This window comes from Crinia signifera, chromosome 12 (assembly GCF_055691185.1).
Source record: "Crinia signifera chromosome 12, ASM5569118v1, whole genome shotgun sequence".
Taxonomy (NCBI): domain Eukaryota; kingdom Metazoa; phylum Chordata; class Amphibia; order Anura; family Myobatrachidae; genus Crinia; species Crinia signifera.
Genome location: NC_139228.1, coordinates 11,133,692 through 11,154,287, shown reverse-complemented (window position 1 = coordinate 11,154,287; position 20,596 = coordinate 11,133,692). Strand labels below are relative to the sequence as shown.

Genomic DNA, 20,596 nt, shown 5'->3' with positions numbered 1-20,596 from the left:
AGTCACGGACGGTAGGGAACATGCTGCGTGGGGTCTGGTGATCAGGGGGCCTGCAGAGCATTGCAGGAGACAGGGGGCACCGCAATGAGGTCACATTATATGTGCTGGATGTTTGTGCTCCACACTTCTGCGCAGCAACAGACGCCAGTTGTGTTTTGCACAGTCCCCACTAGCCGGCAAAGGCCAAATGTCCAGATACTACATACCACAGAATTCCCACATCAGCTGTGGATGCTGGGATTTGCTCTGTGCAGCCCTAGCGCCTTCCATTCAAACCTGTTGTAAGCATGTATAGGCAGGAGACTGGCTGGGCTGAAACATTCTGCGCTGCTGTGGCTACAGACTCCTTACTCCATGGGTCTTCAAACTGTGGCCCTCGAGATGTTGTGAAACTACATGTTCCAGCATGCATTGCCACATTTTTTCCTATAAGAGCATGCCAAAACTGTCAGGGCATGCTGGGACATGTAGTTCCACAACATCTGGAGGGCCACAGTTTACTCCATCCATATATTCTGCTATGTGTGCCTTGACGAAGGATTGCTATAGATGTGACATTCCAATCATGCCGTTGAAATAAAACCAGCTCGTTTAGGGGACTATTCAATATGGTGAACGGGCCCATCACAATGGCTTCTGCATGTTAAGTAGCGGTCCTATTTATGACGGATACCATGCGAGTGGCCAGCCAGGGAAGGACATCAAGGGGCACTTTATCAAACCATATTTGCGGCTAAATCCCCGAAAAAACCCGTGTATCAAAGGAGGACCGCAGTAGGAATCTCTGATCCCTGCTGCGATCCCCCCCTGCACCGCCGCCGGCCGCATCCCCCATAGGTTTCTATGGGGGATGCGAAGCTGCCCGATGTATTAACATTAGGCAGGCCGGCTTCGCACCCCTGGGCTATCGCCATTCTGGGATAGCGATAGCCCATGGCTGCGGGATTGCACGGCCGAGCGGGGCAGTGCGGTCAGCGCATAACCACACATGCGCAGACCCCCGGCTTCCGGGTCAGGACTTCGCAGGGATGGGCTCTATTCGGAGCCCTGTCCCTGCGCCCTTCTAATAATACATCCAGGCGGTATTTCACAATACCGCAATGCGATGTCACCACGCCGGCAGCGCTCTAGGTTGATAAATGCGCCCCCAAGCAACAAGTCAGAAAAACCCCATTAATTGTGCATCAATTAGGGAGTGGGGATAAAACAATGCTATTTGCATGATTTTTGCCCCGCCTCTCATGCGCACCCGCATGAGTCAGTAATTATCCGTCCATGCCTGCCTCACCAGGAAGCAGGTGAGATGTGGGAGATTTACATGCTCTTTCAGGGATGCGGGGCCTACCTGAAATATCAAGAGTCTCCCGCAACTCAAGGGAGAGAAGGAACGAAGGCGCTACAGACTGCTTTCATATTTTCTTTTCATGTTGTGTTTTTTTTTACTGGTAAAGCCCAAGGGGGAGGGGGTGTGACACGACTTACCCCAGTTTAAGAACTGCTAAGATACACCACCCCTTAATTTTAATAATGTCCACTGGTATCGACTCGAGTTGGACTAGGCATAAGAACAAAGAATTACCTTGTAAAAAAGATAAATGGCCGTTTACTAATTTAACATGGTAGTGTCTGGATGAACTGATAGTGAGTATTATAGTAAGTAATCATGTAGTATACTATGAAAGAGCATCATACAGTAGTACTGCAGTCCAATTACAACCACCACACGTATAACATGTTCCATTAGTCACAGTTTATGGTGGCTCCCCGCCACAAGATATATATAGCGTGAAATGAGTTTATGGAGTACGAATTTGTTCATACAGCGGTGTTTTCAGTCTCATGCGTTGGTCACACTGTTACTCGAAATACAGCGTAAACACACACGCCAGCACTTACACAATTATCAGTTGGATTATTGGTGGAACTTCACCTGGGGGAATACGGAGGTTACTTGCCGTTCTGACCATGTCAAGATAAAACCAAGATGTTAAAATGAGTGCATTATTTTTACATAGATGAAAGGGCCCTAAACTGCACACCCTGGACATATGAGATGCTACCTGCTGAGACCTGTAGTGCAGCAAGCAGGAGGAGGAGTTTGCAGGGGCACACTAAATATAAATGCTAGACCTTTTAATATCATTGCTATATTGCATTTCTGAGTTTATTAGCTGCACTACAGGTCTCAGCAGGTAGCACCTCATATGTCCAGGGTGTGCAGTTTAGGGCCCCTCCCCCTATGTACTATATATTGTGTATTCATACACACTGGAAGGAACTGGAGACGCCTAAAGCAGCCCATACACGACCCGATGCGGGCGTGCTTGTGGGCTTCAATAGCACGGATCACATTGCATTGCATGTGCATCCGTTGTGCATGCAATGCGATGCAATGCAAATTGATGAAACCCAAGTACAAAAAGTATGTGCAAGCACATACTTTTTGTACTGTGCGATGAGGTGCCGCGGGAGCGCACACCTCAAAGCACAGAACGGACAGCCCAGCATCGCAGCGTGTATGGGCTGCTTTCCTCATTAACTAGCACCCCTACCACTTGTCCTAGATTGTTTTTAATTGGCTTGGAGTCCTACACTCAAAGACTGCACACTCCAGCTTGGCACTATGAGGGTAAGTCCTACTATACATATATGCTGAGTGTTAGTCTGTGGGACTGTGTTTGGGGCGCAGGGCTCTTTGGGCTGCTGTTGCTGGGCTGCTCCATGGCATCATATAGAACACTTTCTGCTGGGCTGGCCTGGGGGGTCCCGTGCCCTAGACCTGTCTCAGTGTTAGGAACTTGTCCTATTGAGGTAACCTGGACGCGGTGGACAAGCCGATAATAATGGCTATCATTATGTTAATAACCTCAGAAATGCAATATAGCAAAGATATTAAAAGGTCTAGCATTTATATTTAGTGTGCACCTGCAAACTCCTCCTCCTGCTTGCTGCATTATTTTTTACATTTTACTTTCTCATCAAAAATATTTTTCCTCAATTTTGTTTTTAGTATTAACTAATTTCATCTAAATTTTCCTCTAAGCCCTTATATGTCCATTTGTAGTAACCAGATCCCATGTCCCATACATGTAATGTAATTAATTTGCTAAAACTAAATTATGCAAACATACTGGGGAGCCCTGTGTTAATAACACTATCTATAGATCACATTAAAAGGGCATACCTCCTTTTCCATACTCTGCTGTTATTGAAGGCTGAGCTCTGATCCAGCCAATGTGATTAGCCAGGGGCTTTAGGACTACATACTGATCACTGAAATAAAATGTAATAAAAAAATTAACTTACCTGAGGCCAGGACTGGTGATCTGTGATCTGGGGAGGGCAGCTGGTCACTGGAATTCTGTGCTCCCAATAGGACACCCACTGCAGTAAACTGATTGCCAGCATCTCACTGCACAGCACCATGAGTCACAGCGGAGCCAAGGATCAGATGACCGCCCGGCCTCGTGGATTGCTGAACATGACTGTAGCTTAGTGTAAATTTAAAGGTGCCCATACACTAGTAAGATTTATCTTCAGATCTGGCTGGTTGGAACAAAAACATGGTTATGGATGAGTGACAGTTTGTCAGTTTTCCAGCATTTCCAAGCAAATGGTCAACTGTCATTTGCTCTCATCCATAACCATGTTTTTGTTCCAACCAGACAGATCTGCAGATAAATCTGCATGTGTATGGCCACCTTAAGAAGCAGCGTCTGGGGGCAGTGTAGCCGGCAGCTGCACATGTATGCACAGCTGCAACCACAAGAGAATGAGGCCCCCCCCCCCAAAAAAAAATTTGCGCATATAACATGACCACACATTTATGAGACCATCCTTACAGACTAATTTCCGAGATATTATCAGGGTGTCTGAGTGGTGACTGAGGGAAATTTTCATCTTTCATAAGAAAAGCAGGAAACGGTCTCACTGGTTATTTCGAAGAGGGGGGGAGGAGGGTAAAGAAAGTCTTGGGATATGAGATGCGGGAAGGAAAAGGAAGCGATCAGGTGGTATTACACGTGGCACTGCTTAATGACCGGAAGGGAAGCGTGGTACCAGCCTCCAATTGGCGACAGAGGGGATGGAATGCTGTGGAACATAGTGGCCATGTCTGATAATAATCTAGGCACAGCTAATATAACTAGTATATGAACCAGCGTTGCCGGCATGCTTATATGAGGAGAGGTAGTGGGGGAGGTTCGCTCCGGTTGCCTGGAGGCAAGATATATATTTTGCCCCCCCACAACCTAATATATATCTGTTCTGAAATATAAATGTGTTCAATATATATCTATATCGCTCTCTCTCTAGGTCTGTATTTATATAGAGAGCACACACACATTTCCCAGAACTCAGCCACAAAACTAATTTTGTTGGCTTTTAATTAACCGATTTAAACCTGCAGGGAAGGAGAGGTGCCCCCTTGGGAGCTGGAGCCTGGCGGCAGATGACTCCATTGCCTCCCGGATTCTGCCTCTGAGGAGAGGTGTGAGGCCTAGCGCCACTGCACAGCCTGGTGAGGTAGCAGCTGTACCTGCCCTTGGCTGCATTCCACCCCTCCTCTAGCTCATGGCTCCCGCCCTGTGTCGGGAGAGACACTGGTGCTGTGAGCTATCCATTTGCAGATGCCCTGAGCAACGGCTAATAAGGCGATCAAAGGACTCTGTAGATTTGGAAAATAGGTTGACACATGAAATGGTCAACATGCATTTTTTTTTTAACTTCATGCTTTACCATTCCCAATAGTAGTCCACATGGGCCAAATCACATGTACTCACATCTACAAATTCCCACCCAAAAAACTGAAAAACCTATGTCAACCTGAACATACCCATTTGTAATGCCTGGTCACAGGCCAGTGTATCACGCTAGTAACATGTCATCATGAGCTGCATGTTGGTGACCCCTCTCTGTATACTGGCACATGTTAGTAATGACATCTAGGCACTGTATAATCCTGTCGTGGACGCTAAGTGTGCAGCACATGCCTGGAATTCCTCTCCGCTGAGTAACAGAACAATACCCCACATCTCACCGGTCACTGACAGCAGGCAGAGGTTACACCCAGCGCTAACACTTCCTGCACAGGATCCTGATACGGGCTGACGTACAGGACACTAAACATCTGAGGTGTCACATTAGTATAGAGCAGGGGTTCTCAAACTCGGTCCTCGGGATCCCCCACAGTGCATGTATCGCAGGTCTCCTCACAGAATCACAAGTGATATAATTTGTTCCACCTGTGGATCTTTTAAATGTGTGTCAGTAATGAGTGCACCTGTCGGGCGACCTGGAAACTGTGAACTGTGTGGGGTCCGGAGAACAGAGTTTGTACCCTCCTTGTGGAAACTAGATAATGTTTTATGGAATAAAATAATAACTCCCTCTAGACTGTAAGCTCCTTGGAGCAGGACAGTCTTCCCTCCTGTCCTCACAGCCCAATTCTCTTGCACTTCAAGTTACAGCTCGCCCCTACTCAGAAATGTCTATACCTGGATCTCTTCTCACTTGTATTCAGTTATCTCTACCAAAGACAGCCGCCCCTGGTACTACAGACACCGCCTATGCTTTCCAACATCTCAGCTGTATTGGGTGCTGCCAATTGTTATCTGTGTTCGGTTGTAGTTTGTTCCTGTTCTGTATAGTTATAATCCAAATATATACTGGTAGGCCAATTGGCTCCCACCAAATTAACCATAGAATGCCTGTGTGCGTGTATATGTGGTAGGGAATATAGGTTGTAAGCACCACTGTGGAAGGGACTGATGTGAGTGTTCATATATTCTCTGTAAAGCGCTGCGGAATATGTGTGCGCTATATAACAAACTGTTCATAAATAAATAAAATAGTTGTGTACCTTTTATTGTTCCAATACATTAGTTCCTAACCTTAGTCCTCAAGTTCCCCAAAGGTTTACATTTTCTCAGGTCTCCAGACAGAATCACAAGCGAAATTAGCTCCACTTGTGGCTCTTTTAAAATGTGTCAGTGAGTAATGAGTGCACCTGTGCAGCTGCTGGGTAACCAGGGAAACAGGTCAGTGAGTAATTAGTGCACCTGTGCAGCTGCTGGGTAACCAGGGAAACCGGTCTGAGTAATTAGTGCACAGCTGCTGGGTAACCTGAAAGCCAAGAACGGTTTAGGTACTTGTGGATTGAGGTTGGGAACCACTGTTCTAATTTGTGCCCTACAGTATGTAGGGCTCTGTCAACTACTTGTGGTGCCTTACAAATACAAATGTAATACTGTAATAACTGCTGCCTACAATTATATTTCTCTCATCTTCCCTATTTTAGGTTAGCCGTCCTCATTGAGGGTGCCAAGAAAGTTGCCCCGATGGCTGAAGAGGTTAGCAGGTTGCACCATTTTCTGCTGTGTGCTATGGAAGTAAAAGGTGCCCGCACATTGATGTGCGGTGTGCATTTTGTACTAGATTGCATCGGATCTAGATTAAATCCCATGCAATACGCTAAAACAGCATGCAATTGTATGGTATGTACCATCAGCCACAACATTTACTCGATAGGACAGACACATCCATTCATAAAGTGTCTTAGGTGTGAAACTATATTGTCAGCAGAGTTTGCCTTTAACAGGCAACCATCGTCAACCGGACGGCTTAACGAGCGCGCCGTCACTTCCTCACATATGTCAGTGCAATAACATGTCTATCTGGCATTGTCTCTGCAGTCTGTTAGGTGACCTCCTGCCATAGACCTCACCTGCTGAGCACAATACACAGAGCCTAGCGCAGTGATGGAAAACATTGGAGCTGCTGAACTACACATCCCAGCATGCACTCCAACAGTTTTGCTATTTGACCACGCTTAAACTGTTGCATGCCATTGCTGGGATGTGTAGTTCAGCAGCTAAGTGCTAAGATTCTCCATTACTGACCTAGCGTATACTCTGATCTGTTACTACATATCCCCGTGTACTGGAACACAGATCGCCCATGTTGTTGTTCCAACTTTCCCTGGCTTGTGTGTACTTAAAGCCCAAACAACGTGACTAATCCAGGGGTGACGTACCTCAGGAAGCTCTGGCCTACAGTTCACAGTAGCACCGTAAACACAAGTTCGAGATAACGTCAGTCCTCGATGGAGATTTACCAGAGCTGCTCCTAACTGGAGCGCTGCATCCTCAGAACAACACTACGGACTATTTTTCCTTTGGCAGAATAGATTGGATTTTTGTGTGGAAAGAGCTCAAGGTCACTTGTCTGAGGGTATGGGGTACATTTAATAAAGAGTCTACAACAGACAAGTGGTTGTGTTGCCCGTAGCATCGTGTACAGTGGTATGAACAGGAAAGCCAACTGATGCGGTAGCGCAGAGTCACTGGGAGCTGAACCGGCAGTGGCTGGGCAGCTTCTATCGTGGCCGCCAGTGAGGCCCACACATGTAGAGACTATCCCAGGAAAGGTGGGGTATTGGGCACTCAGAACCCCCCCCTGCGTGCACTACAGTCCTGATTAGCACTATTCTGCACCCTATTTGTAAGGTCCTGTTTTGTGGCTAGTTCATGAATAAAGCAGGACAGCAGCTGTCCGAGAACATGTTTCATTCGCTCACTATACAGGAGACTGGAGCGAATAACCGGTTTGTTGCTGAACTCTTGGAGAGTTGTAGGACAGATGTGGCCTGTGTTCTGTCTGGTGTATCAGCCAAGTGACCCAGAACCGGCTGCGGCTCTGGGGTTATCCAGCTGCTTTCTTAGGAGTCTAATAATTACACATTTCTCTACAAGGTCAATTGTAAAGCAACCAATACAGATAGAACACAGAACAGTCATATACTGTATGACTGGAAACGCCTACACTAATGGTGCACACTGAAGTTTTTTCTACCCTTTTTCGATTTCCACGATTTTCTATTCGATTTTTCATTCGATGAGCATTCAATTTTCTATTAGATCAATACTGGCTTCAGGCAGGAGATGGATATTGAATCAAATGCTGCAGTGAGCACATTAGATTTGTACTTTCTACATTATAGAGCATACACACGGTGAGATATGCACTATTTTTCTATTCGATTTTGCTTATAGAAGCAAAAATCAAATAGAAAAATCAAATGGGTATTGAATGGTTTTTCTACATTCGATGCAGATTCGATCCCAATGCGCGCTCCCGTGTAGTATGTAAATCGAACAGAAAAATAGTTCTTGGCAGCCAAGACTATATAGTGGAAATCTAATTGTAGATAGTGCAAATCTAGTGTGTTCACTGCAGCATCCGATTCTATGTCCATCTCCTGCCTGAAGCCAGAGTTGATCTAATGAGTTGGGAAAAATACAAGGAAAAGGAAGCCAGTGTGGTATGTGAAAGTAGCAGCAAGTATAGTGAAAGGAGAAAAGTTAGCCTTTAAGAAATATAAACAGACGCAGAATGAAGACAAAGAGGTTAGACAGAAGGAGGCTAAGATGGTAATCAGATGTATACCTAAAAAAAAGTTGTACCTTTTTTTTTAGGTATATAAGTGAAAGGAAAACAAAAATTGGAGTAATAAGACTAAAGAGAGAGTGGAAGTCTTCTTAAGGGGGACAATGAAATAGCAGATGATAGTTCTTTCTGCTCAGTATTCACTGCTGAAAGAGAGGGGAAGGGGCCACAGTTAAGTTGCAAGTATAGTCAGAAAACTGAGGGAGAAACAAGTACATTTACAGAGGAGAAAGTCCTCACAGAACTGTCAAAACTGAAAGTGGATAAATCAATGGGGCCAGATGGGATACATCCAAGGATACTAAAATAGCTTAAAGGGGAGCTGGTAAAACCATTAACAGAATTATTCAACCAGTCACTAGCTACTGGAGCAATCCCGGAGGACTGGAAAACAGCAAATGTAGTCCCACTGCACAAAAGTGGAAGCAAGGAAGAGGTAAGCAACTATTGACCAGTGAGCCTTACATCAGTAGTAGGGAAATTGACAGAAACACTCTTAAAACAAAGAGTTGTAGAATATCTCAAAACCAGCAACTTACAGGATCCTCAGAAAAAGCATGGGTTTACTGGGGGAAGATCATGTCAAACAAATCTTATTGACTTTTTTGACTGGGTGACTAAAGTTATAGATCAAGGTGGGGCTGTAGATGTAGCTAATCTAGACTTGAGTAAGGCTTTTGAAACTGTCCCACATCGCAGACTTAAATAAACTTGAAAGATTAGGATTGGATTCGAAGATGGTTAAATGGATAAGATCTTAGTTGCAGGACAGAAAACAGAGTTGTAGTAAATGGAGTACAGTCAAAGGAGAGAAAGGTTACAAGTGGAGTACCCCAGGGATCTGTACTTGGACCAGTGCTTTTTAATATCTTTATTGGTGATATTGCAAATGGAATTGAGGGTAAAATGTGCCTTTTTGCAGATGACACAAAGGTATGCAACAAAGAAGACACACCAGGGGGGGGGGGGGGGGGGTAAAACAAATGATTGATGATCTAGGTAGATTAGAGGAATGGTCAAGAGCATGGCAACTACAGTTTAATGCCAAAAAAATGCAAAATCATGCACTTGGGTCTCAAAAATAAAAAAACTAAATATAGTATAATGGCACTATAATGGAAACTACTGAGGAAGAGAGGGATCTAGGTGTCACTATTTCAGGGGACTTAAAGGCAGGTAGCCAAAGTAATGAAGAAGGCAAGTCAGATGCTTGGTTACATAGGGAGAGGTATCAGCAGTAGAAAGAAAGAAGTAATAATGCCACTGTATAGATCATTGGCACGACCTCATCACAAAACGTACCAGGAAAGACTAAAAGATCTTAATATGTATACTTTAGAGCAGAGAAGGGAAATGGGGGACATGATAGAAACTTTTAAATAAATAGGGTTTTAACAAGGTAGACATTCTTCACAGGAAGAGGAGCAACAAAACACGAGGACATGCACTGACACTAGAAGCAGGGGCAGATCCAGGAGAAAATAACAGGTGGGGCACAATGATAGGAGAGGGTTTGGGAGGGGGGCTGTGTTAGTGGTGCCAGTGTACATGCTAAGAGAGCGGCAAGAGAGAGGGCAGGAATGGGATTAAAAATAGGCCCTGGCGTTTAAAGTACACAGGCCCACCTTGGCGACAAAAGTAATGGATGTAGTTATGCACGTGCCAATTGCGTGCTCTGGAAAAGGGGTGTGGCCACTCAAAAAGGGGCATGCCCTTGAGTGTAGTTTTCCACACCATATACAACGTCTACACATTATGAAACAAAATACTAGACCCCATTATACTTGCCCCTTACACATGATGCCAAGTGGATTGTGCCAAAATTCACATAATGCTACACGGATAGAGCCAAAATTCACAATATGCTTTATAAACAGGGGCATTGCGCGCCGGGGGCGCACATTAAAAACTTACACCATAATGCGCATTACTTGTTTAGCCACACCTCATAATGTCCATTACGTATTATGCCAAACACCATAATGCCGATTAAAAATTATGCTACATAAGGGATGCTTACCAAAATGCTCATTGCCAAGGGTTCCATGTTCATTGCCAAGGTGGAATACATGCTAATGGTTACTGGGGGACAGCCGCTATCAGGCAGAAGTGACAGCCAGGAGATTGCCCAGCTCTATTCAGAGCACTGCAGGTCCCGGCTATTTGAAATAATACCCCTTTCACACCAGAAAATGCAGGGATTTACCCGGGAATATTGTCCCAGGATCATTCCCGGGTTGGCCCCTTTCACAAAAGCCTAGCCCCTGCATTTTCTGCCCCCCCCCCCCCCCCCTCTAACCAGCTATATTGAATAACCAGCTATATCTTCGGAACCAACTGACCCATTTACATGAGTATTATATTGAAGAACTTTTGAGTGGCCTTTGAATGATCTTGGTCCCGTGAAACTGGGCCATTTGGTTCCAGAGTAATCTGCCCTCAAATAACATGAACAGCCATGAAATTACATTTTAGAAATAAAACAATCGGTTTACCCGCAATATCTCTGGAACCAATTAACCCATATGGACCATGTATATCAAATCGAAAACCCAGCGATTTGCATTCGAATGAAATCAACCACTAACTTATGTGATGCCAGCGGGAGAACTGGAAGCCATCGGACCTGGGTGGGGGTCAGAATTAGCGGGTCCCCTATGGGGTAAACGTTCCAGCTTTGCCCGCCGGTATCTCCGGTTTCCGGGGGGGCTAGCGACACAAGGCTGGACTCATTGGAAAGCCCTGGTCCTGAGCTATGTCTGAAATGACAGGGGGGGGGGGGGCATTTACATCTACTTCACAGAACGGGTAGTAGATAAGTGGAATAGCCTCCCATCAGAGGTGGTAGAGGCAAATACAGTAGACCATTTAAACATGCTTGGGATAGGCATATTGATATTACAAAAAAAAAAAAAAAGGATCAAATGTGGTTTGAGGTAACAGGTTTAAAAAAAGGGGGCAGACTAGATGGGCCAAGTGGTTCTTATCTACCGTCAAATTCTATACAGTATTTCTATGTAATAGCACATTGAATGCACAATCAAAAGAAATAAAAAAAAAAAAAAAAAAAAAAATCGAAAAGGAGAGTAGAAAAAAAAAACTTCAGAGCAGGTCGAATAGTCCATAGCTAATAGAAAACAAATACGTTTTCGAACTGTGTTTAGTACATAGACCCATAATTGCCAACTCTCCAGTGAAGTCCAAGTGACTCCTGAATTATGAACCCAGGAGCCCAGGGAGAACAGACCTTACCCCGTGGCAGGGGTCAGGACACATGGATAGATAGTATCATCAGGGAACACCCAGATAAGCCAAATATGTTTATAATGCCAGAGATATATCCGGGATCATCCCAAGAAGTTTCCTAGGATGAGAGATTAATACATACCAGAAGGTGTCAAGTGAAAGACTGGCACAGCATCGGACCAAGCTTTCCAGTAAATATCGGCTCACACTGAACACAGGCAAGGATATTCAAGGGTCAGTACTGGCAGCAAACAGACAAGAGCCAGATTCTCTAAGCTGCAAAAGTGATAAAGTGATAAACAGTCAGCCAATCAGCTCCTGTCTGACATTTTTCAAACACCGTCTGTGACATGACAGGTAGGAGCTGATTGGCTGGCTGTTTATCACTCTCCATTTTATCACTTTTGAAGCTTAGAGAATCTGGCACAATGTATGTATACAGGTCGAGTATCCCGTATCCGAATATCCGTTATCCGAATTATTCCGAAATACGGACATTCCAGAAAGTGAAAATTTTTATTTTTTTTTGCTAAAAACTCACTAGGGACATTTGTAACAGCATCACTGGGGACATGATATGTAACTGGCACTATATATGTGCAAAACAATGATTGCTTGGCATTCAAATTCAGTGCTGAGATAGTACACACATATTTTGTTTCATGTTTTGAAACCTTGTTTATTGAACAATTAAAATATATTTGTGTGTATTTTATGTGGTAATAAAATATATTTGTGTGTATATTATGTGTTTATACAGCATAAATGCAAGATACTTCAAAATACATCATTGAAATATTAAAATATTCTGAAATACGGAATAATCCGTTATCCAAAATTCTCCTGGTCCCGAGCATTTTGGATAAGGGATACTCAACCTGTACAATCCAGGGTCAGGACTGGCAGCAGACAACAGCATGATCAGTGCACAAGCCAAGGTCAGGGCAGGGCAGGAAAGAGTCCATCTACCTTGAATGCAGGAAATAATACCACCTGCACAGGTAGTGGACCAGCAGCTGTATAAACCCATAGAAGCCAATTACAGGAGGTCTGCAATTCAGGCCCAACAAGTGTCTCTGCCAGGGGAGAAAGGGACGCTACTGGGATATCTACACCGACCAGTCCAGATACATGAAGTAAACAAGGATGACCGGAATGGCCTCTGGCAGCGCCGTCAAATACTTTGTGGAATTCAGGCTGGTAATGGAAACTTTCTGCATATTTATATCGGAACATTGCCTTTAGATCGTGTCATTTTTAGGTTCGGTCATGAGCTCATAGTGCAATGTTCCAGAGCACCAGAGGCGACCTGCTTTACAGCTTGTAAGTAACCGCATGGTGATATAGCGCTGTAATCGGGTCAATGACAAAGCAACCTACCTAAGGGCCCATACACATTATGCAATACACAGGATTGTTACGATTTAGTTCAGTGCGATATTTGTATAATGCATACACACAATGGTAAAATGCGCACTCAGCAGCATCGTATGAGATATCGTATGATAATCCTTCATGCAGGACTGATGGTGAGGTACTGGGTGATGCTTTTCACATATGATATGACGTCACATGGTATAGTGTGTACATAAGAGGTCACATGTCCGGGAGAGTAAGGGACGTTGTGTGCAATATCTTATCCCAGCGTTCTAATGTCTGCATCACCAACCCATATTTTACATAAAACATTTTAATCCGTTATCATTCGTCATCCTGCTATAACAAAACACGTATTACATAGATTAGTCTGAAGCTGAAAAATCAGTTAAATATAAATAAGTTTGGTAAAAAAAAAAAAAAAAAATCTAATAAATTAATACACTGAATAATTATAAAATTTGGTATAACTGTATAATATCCATTTGTTACCTAGGATACTCGGGTCCTACATCCACAAGCATATAATTACCTACGGAAAATCTCTTTCTACAGCAGACTTCATCTGTGAACGAGCCACAAATCTGCCTTATCCCGTCAGTAATCTGGGAGTTCAGTTTCTCATATCTGGAATTGGCAGCCGTCCTCTTGAATATGTTGTCACTTCAGATACTTACACGTCTGCGCGCTGCCGCAACAGGACGGGAAAGTCTGCGGGGACTTGGCTCTGTAGCTATAATTAGTCGGGGACATAATGTGGTGACTAATAATCCTGGGACTTTATCGGATTGCCCTTCTTGCAGACAAGAAAATATATGTTTTTAAGGTACTTATGTATTATCTGGGCTCCCATGTTAAATGAACCCCATTTTTTCATACTCCTACTATCCAACTACGCATGGAGTTGATTTTATATAGTGTGGCGAGCGCAGCGAGCCACCGTGCCCGAAGCGTGGCGAGCGCAGCGAGCCCCGCGAGGGGACACGGTCTCATAAGAAAAACGGGAGCCCAAATATTACATAAGTACCGTTTTTAATTTATGTAGAATGTAACTACCATAGGTGCAGTTGTTTAGTAGCTCAGAGCTGAGAGGGGCCACCTTCCCTATCACAGTTACATGTGTTATATACAGGGGTGTAGCTACCATAGGTGCAGGGAGTGCAGCTGCTATGGGGCCCAGAGCTGAGAGGGGCCACCTTCCCTGTCACAGTTATATGTGTTATATACAGGGTGTAGCTACCATAGGTGCAGGGAGTGCAGCTGCTATGGGGCCAGAGCTGAGAGGGGCCACCTTCCCTGTCACAGTTACATGTGTTATATACAGGGTGTAGCTACCATAGGTGCAGGGAGTGCAGCTGCTATGGGGCCCAGAGCTGAGAGGGGCCACCTTCCCTGTCACAGTTACATGTGTTATATACAGGGTGTAGCTACCATAGGTGCAGGGAGTGCAGCTGCTATGGGGCCCAGAGCTGAGAGGGGCCACCTTCCCTGTCACAGTTACATGTGTTATATACAGGGTGTAGCTACCATAGGTGCAGGGGGTGCAGCTGCTATGGGGCCCAGAGCTGAGAGGGGCCACCTTCTCTGTCACAGTTACATGTGTTATATACAGGGTGTAACTACCATAGGTGCAGAGGGTGCAGCGGCTATGGGGCCAGGAGCTGAGAGGGGCCACCTTCCCCGTCACAGATACATGTGTAACTACCATCATAATTACCTCCCCTCCTGCAGGAGACTCCCTGAAATAACAGCAATCTCCCTCTCTCCCTCATTAGTCTAGCAATCTCCCTCATGTCACCTAGCCCACATTACACTGTTACATTTTTAGGGATAAAAGGAATAAGAGACAGATACATTTACATTGTATCATCAGCGCCATTTTCTGCTCATTGTGAAAGGACAGACCGCTAGGCTTTCGGGTCTTTTATTAATTAGTACAGATCAGCCAAAAGGGTTAATAAAACCCCTGTCTTTTTGGGGTTTTTGCTTTAATTCCAAGTTGCTATTCTAGTTTTACGGCCCCTTACGCACATGAATTACATCCTTTATATCAGCACTGTATTGTGCACGAGAGGCAGATAATGAATGTCCTATCTGGCTTCCCCTTCTGCTGCGGTCTGATATCAGGCAGCGGTGGCGGGCGGCAGCCTTTGAAGACGCAGGCTGCGGTGTCCTCGCAGGACATCACCCAACTCTCACTTCATGGTTAAGCTCTTGTGTCATCGTCAGTTAGTCAATGTCACACTTCAGGATTCAATAAAATATGTCCCAAACTTTTTCTCAGAGATCACATTCACCATGTCAGCGGGGTTGTGGGAAAACATTCATAGCTGCCCTTCACATATGAAGTGCTTATGGGAAACTGGGTTCATGTTTTTCCAGAGTCAATTTAATATGATGAGAACATGACGTGCTGGAGGAAGATGCCAGCGGACAGTCAGACCGCGTAACATAGCAACGTAGTGCAGGCGCCATAGCGGTCGCAGGGTGCTTCTGAGATGACGCCAACTGCTCAGCTGCCATTTTGAACACACAGACACCCACTGCCTGCGTCTCAAAAGCCGCCTACGTACATAAGCGGGAACATCGGGCAGGAGACCATACGCCATCACCCAATTATCGCTTTTCAAATATTAACTTCATGTATACGCCATCACCCAATTATCCCTTTTCCAATATTATCCTCATGTAAGCCTCCATATCTTTTTGTTACTATTGGTCATCCCTGGCCTGGCTGACAATTGGCTCCCAAACCACGCATCCCAGCAGGCCCTGCTACAGGATTGCTATAAGGGAATGCTGAAACTGTAGCAGGGCATGCTGGGATGTGTAGTCTCACAACAGCTGCAGAAGCTGAGTTATCCTGTTCACATTTGCTCAGTGTAAGAGGATGCAGCTGTCACAGCCCAAGTTTAATGAAGATGGTTCCATCACATCACACACAGCTCAGGAAACGCATCGGGCACAGAGCCCAGACTGACACCACCTGTAACTCCTCCACTCGGCGGCTGATCAGTCTACAAAGTCACTGTCACAATGAACTTTGATGTTGTACAGACATTGTGCAGATAAATTGCTACTAACATAAGCAAGAGATACTATGGTGCATCTTAAATACATGCCAACGGCCACTTTGTTCAATAGCGGTGTAAGTGAAATACCGACGCGTTTCTCCAGAACAGAGCACAGACCTCTCTAGCAGTACATCTCCCTCAGAACTATGGATAACTCTGGCCATAGCAGAGGAGCATTGTGCCAATACAATATTGTAAAAGGGATAGTAGAAAGCACAGCGAATAGGCCCAAATATACCGGCCAGCAGGAGAGGCAAACACTGGTAGGATACCCAGAACCCTTTGCAATAATACATTGTATATAAAGCAGTTCATCAGCACATTGATGTTACCTGCACATTGATGCAGATGGTCTGTGTTGGACGGGGGCATGAAGTGGTCCCCAGGGAAAGTAGTAAAGAGGGCCCAGAGGAGTGTACCGGATGGAAGATCCCGCTGGGGACCCAGGTACACATAACAAAACAACAAATTCACCATATTGAGTAATAATATGAACAAATAGCTCAGAGTGTATAACACGTGACACAAGTAATGACTATGATGAGAACAGGCCTGTGGCGTAGCTAAGTTTTGGGCGCCCCCCCGCCGTTAGGGGGGGGCGCCCCCCCCACCAAGCACCCCCAATCCCCCGCCGCCCATGCAAACCCCCCCCCCCCCCAATCCCCTGCAGCCTTACCTATCGCGCTGGTCCCGGCGGCTCCGTCGTTCTTCTGCTGAGGACCACCACAAAATGGCCGCCCCCATACAGCAGACAGTTTGAGAACTGTGTGCTATATGGGGGCGGCCATTTTGTGGTGGTCCTCAGCAGAAGAACGGAGCCGCCGGGACCAGCGAGATAGGTAAGTCTGCGGGGGATTGGGGGGGGGGGGGGGTGTAACTATAGCACCACAGCCTCCGGCGCCCCCACGTGCACAGCGCCCCCCCGCGGTGACGGGGGCTGCGGTGCTATAGTTACGCCGCTGCCTGCAGGGAAAGTGTAACAGGGGGTGACTGACTTTCACGGGGTGAACGGCTTTCCACAGCAGGACTCTACACCCTGTCTCTCATTTGCTGGTCACACCAGCAGATAAGCAGTGGCCATCGCTGGGCCAAACACACCGGGCAGCTTGAGCCAAAAGCAGCTCAAACAACAAAACTGAGCTGCTTTCAGCTCAAAATCGCCCAGTGTGTATTGTCCTTTATGGTGCCCATACAATAGGCCATTATAGTGCGATTCGATATGGTGCTTAGATTTCCCTTAAAGCTCCCTGTGCGATAAATCACAGCTTAAGTGCTTTTCCCCCTCATTCGATTTGCATACAATCATGCGATAAATCGCGTGCCTCGTGTGACCAGAAACCGTGCGATGTATTGACGGCTGGGCTATCTGGGAGTATATAAACCAACAGATTGCACATCGCATTGTCATAAATCAAATGTGTTAAAAAAAACCACATGCGATTGCACATTTGTTAAGTAGCACCACATAATATCTTGAGAAGCGAGATTTAACCAGCGTGGCATCGCATCGGTGACACATTCAATTCATCACACTGATGCGGGCAAAATCATTGCCCTAGTGTATGGGCACCATTAGAAAGACCAGATTTCTCACCTTATAAATGATTTCCGCATTTAAAACATTGGGTGTCTTTTTGCAATGTGACTAGGACGCACACGGAGACTGCGCTGAGTAATGTGATACGGGACACTTGTATACGGTGTGTTTGCGTCTGTATACAGAGCACACGTGTACTGGATACAAGCTGCGGTGGTTCTATTGTAGCACTTCATGTACAGGTTCACAGGTTCAAAGTCGCACACAGATATACAAGTGTCATATCGCATTATTCAGCAGTGTCATGGTGCACCAGTCATATTGCGTTGTGACCATGGCGCAGTTTCGGAAAAAAATACCCAACACTATCAGAGTCTTGGGGACTTGGCGCACTGTTACTATGTTATGCATGGTAATAACAATAAAGTGTATTGTATTGAGAGGGACGGCTTGATATGACTGCAGCAATTATGACATGTGTGTTTTATATTTGCTCTACACAATAAAAGCTGTGTAAGTCGGATGACCCCCATCAATCATACAAATTTACATGGTTACTTACATAAAGTTTTATACTTGCATAAAGGCTACAGGCAACGCTACCACCCTTGTTGGCGATTGCCTGGAACACCATGGCAAGTGAGCCAGCAGTGCTAACCGTATGTACCCAAAACCATCACTTCTCACCGCCAGCATCGGATCCCTCATGATCACACATTTTCTTCTTTAGAACGATAAGGGATTTCCTAGCATGTTATCAGTAATTAGGATTTAAGCATTACTATGTGTCCAAATCATACTCTAAACCCATAGAAAAAAAATATATAGTTAACCTGGGTCACCAATAGCTGCTCACCTGGAACCACTGAAGATCAGGTATGTACCAAGAATCCTTTGCTTGACAAGTTGGTTAAGGGGAGGACCCCCAATCCCACGTTACCTGCATCCCAGCAGGCTGGAACAGTCCTCTGCTGCTCGCCTCCCGTGTAGAAGAAGCTCGCTCGGTTCTGGTCCTTGGGAAGTCCGGTCCGTAAGGACGGCTGGAGATAAAGGAAAGAGTTGAGAGCTAGCTGGATACAGTCCGTCTGGATGAGGCAGGGATACAAGTTTGCAGTGCAGTTTTGGAATAACAAGGAAAGAGGCTGAGCGCTATCTGGGGCTGGGAGGAGGGGTTCAGGAAAACTGTTGGAACTGAGAATTTACAGGAAGTTTTGACAAGGAAGCTCTACAAAGGATGCGATCTGGCAAAGGCTTATATGTGTGTTTTAGGCAGAGATTGTGGACAAACTAATAGGACGGGAGGAGTGTGGGCTGGGAGCTCGGGGTGGGTGCGTTTAACCATGTGCATGCCCCCCAGACTAGTTCTGTTTAGTAGACACATCAATGGTTTATATAACTGGAAATCATATGATCGCTGCATCATACGAGGAACAATCATTACAGGGGGAACAGCAGATGGACATTTATATTACATAATATAATATGCAATCATTTCACATTGCTGCGGAGAAAAGGTGCAGGCACCATATTCTCACTGTCACTTTTCCCCAGCATCAACAATAATCCTGCACGGGTTAAGGGTGGGGGTAACAGGTTAGCCAGTATATAGGTCAGCATTGATAAAAGGTTGACATGGTCAACACATGAGAAGGACAGCATGTACAGTATATGTCAACACCTGACGACATTGGTCCCCAATTAGTGCAGCGCCTACGCCCCACTACTGCTGTGTTCTGAAAGCTTTACCATTTCCAATCAGAAAACACTCGGAGGTTAAAGTAAAACATTTCTTTTTTAAAACACGAAAAATAAAATAAAGTAAAAAAGGGGTGCTGTCATTCAAAAAAGTTCGGGAACCACTGACTTACACAGGAGAGGTTTCCTGGCATGGCAAATGACCGGTATGCAGTAATACTTCGCTCAGCAGATTACCGGGTGCAGGTATCCAGGTATCTTGTGAGGGTGCAGGAAATCCAGGCAAGGGAAATCATGAAAACATGCGTCCAAATAAAAGTTCCTGATCATGGCAGAATCAGACACAAGAAGAAACCCCAAGAACACTAAACATCAATGAGCCATCCCTGAGTGATAGGCATCAGACAGGCTTCATAGTCAGCAGTCAGGTGTAGACCATGCTGGTAATTGGATTACTATAATTACCTGACACCTGGATGCAGAACAGAGTTCCTGGTGATGCGACTCTGGTGCGGACCAGTACTGCAGGTAATAATGAAGGGAGCTCTGGTGACACCTAGTGGCTGGGATAATATATTACCAGAGAACGCAGCAAGATCACAAGGGAATCGGAATGATCATGAGTAGCTGCAGGTCTTCCTGTGTTGCATTGTCATTGCTGTGGCACATGTAGGGCTAACAGACATAGGGGCCCATTCACTATAGAACAGGGTTGCCGACTTATAAATGGGGAGAAGCCCGGAGAGGAGACTTTCCTTACCCGATCAGGGGGCGGGGCTTGACAGTGATGTCGTTAAGCCCCCCCCCCCATTACGGGTAATAGGAGAAATGACTGATCTCTATGGAGGGGGCGGGGCTAAACTGACACGAGTGTGCCATTTTAGCCCCGCCCCCTCCTCTGAGACCCGCGGATTGCGGCATTTACATGCCGCGATTCGGGGGGCTCAGGGGGGTCCCCCAGATTCCGGGAGGGTTGCCCACCGTTTCCCACCCTTCCGGGGGGCCGGGAGGGGGACCCGATTTTCGGGAGACTACCGGGAATTCCGGGAGGGTCGGCAACCCTGCTATAGAATCGCGGGTACTTGTTTCCCAGCACGGTGCCCATCGGGTCCCATCGCATACCATTAGTTAAGGTGGTAGCAGCCCATACACACTGCTATTTAGGGCGTGCTTTCTGTGCTGTACTAGCACGGATCACATTGCATTGAATTGCCTGTGCACA

General features: G+C 45.7%; 1 protein-coding gene across 4 annotated transcripts in view; it reads right to left on the bottom strand.

Annotated features, from left to right (window-relative positions):
* The window catches only part of PEAR1 (platelet endothelial aggregation receptor 1), a 91,961-nt gene that overhangs the window by 62,095 nt on the left and 9,270 nt on the right, over positions 1-20,596 (bottom strand). For 2 of the 4 annotated variants that reach the window (XM_083167113.1, XM_083167112.1), the window contains exon 1: positions 18,536-18,905. The gene's annotated coding sequence lies outside the window, so the exon portion shown is untranslated. Of the gene's footprint in view, positions 1-18,535; positions 18,906-19,839; positions 19,858-20,596 lie in introns of those variants that run through there. The other 2 variants (XM_083167111.1, XM_083167110.1) reach the window with 2 other exon arrangements.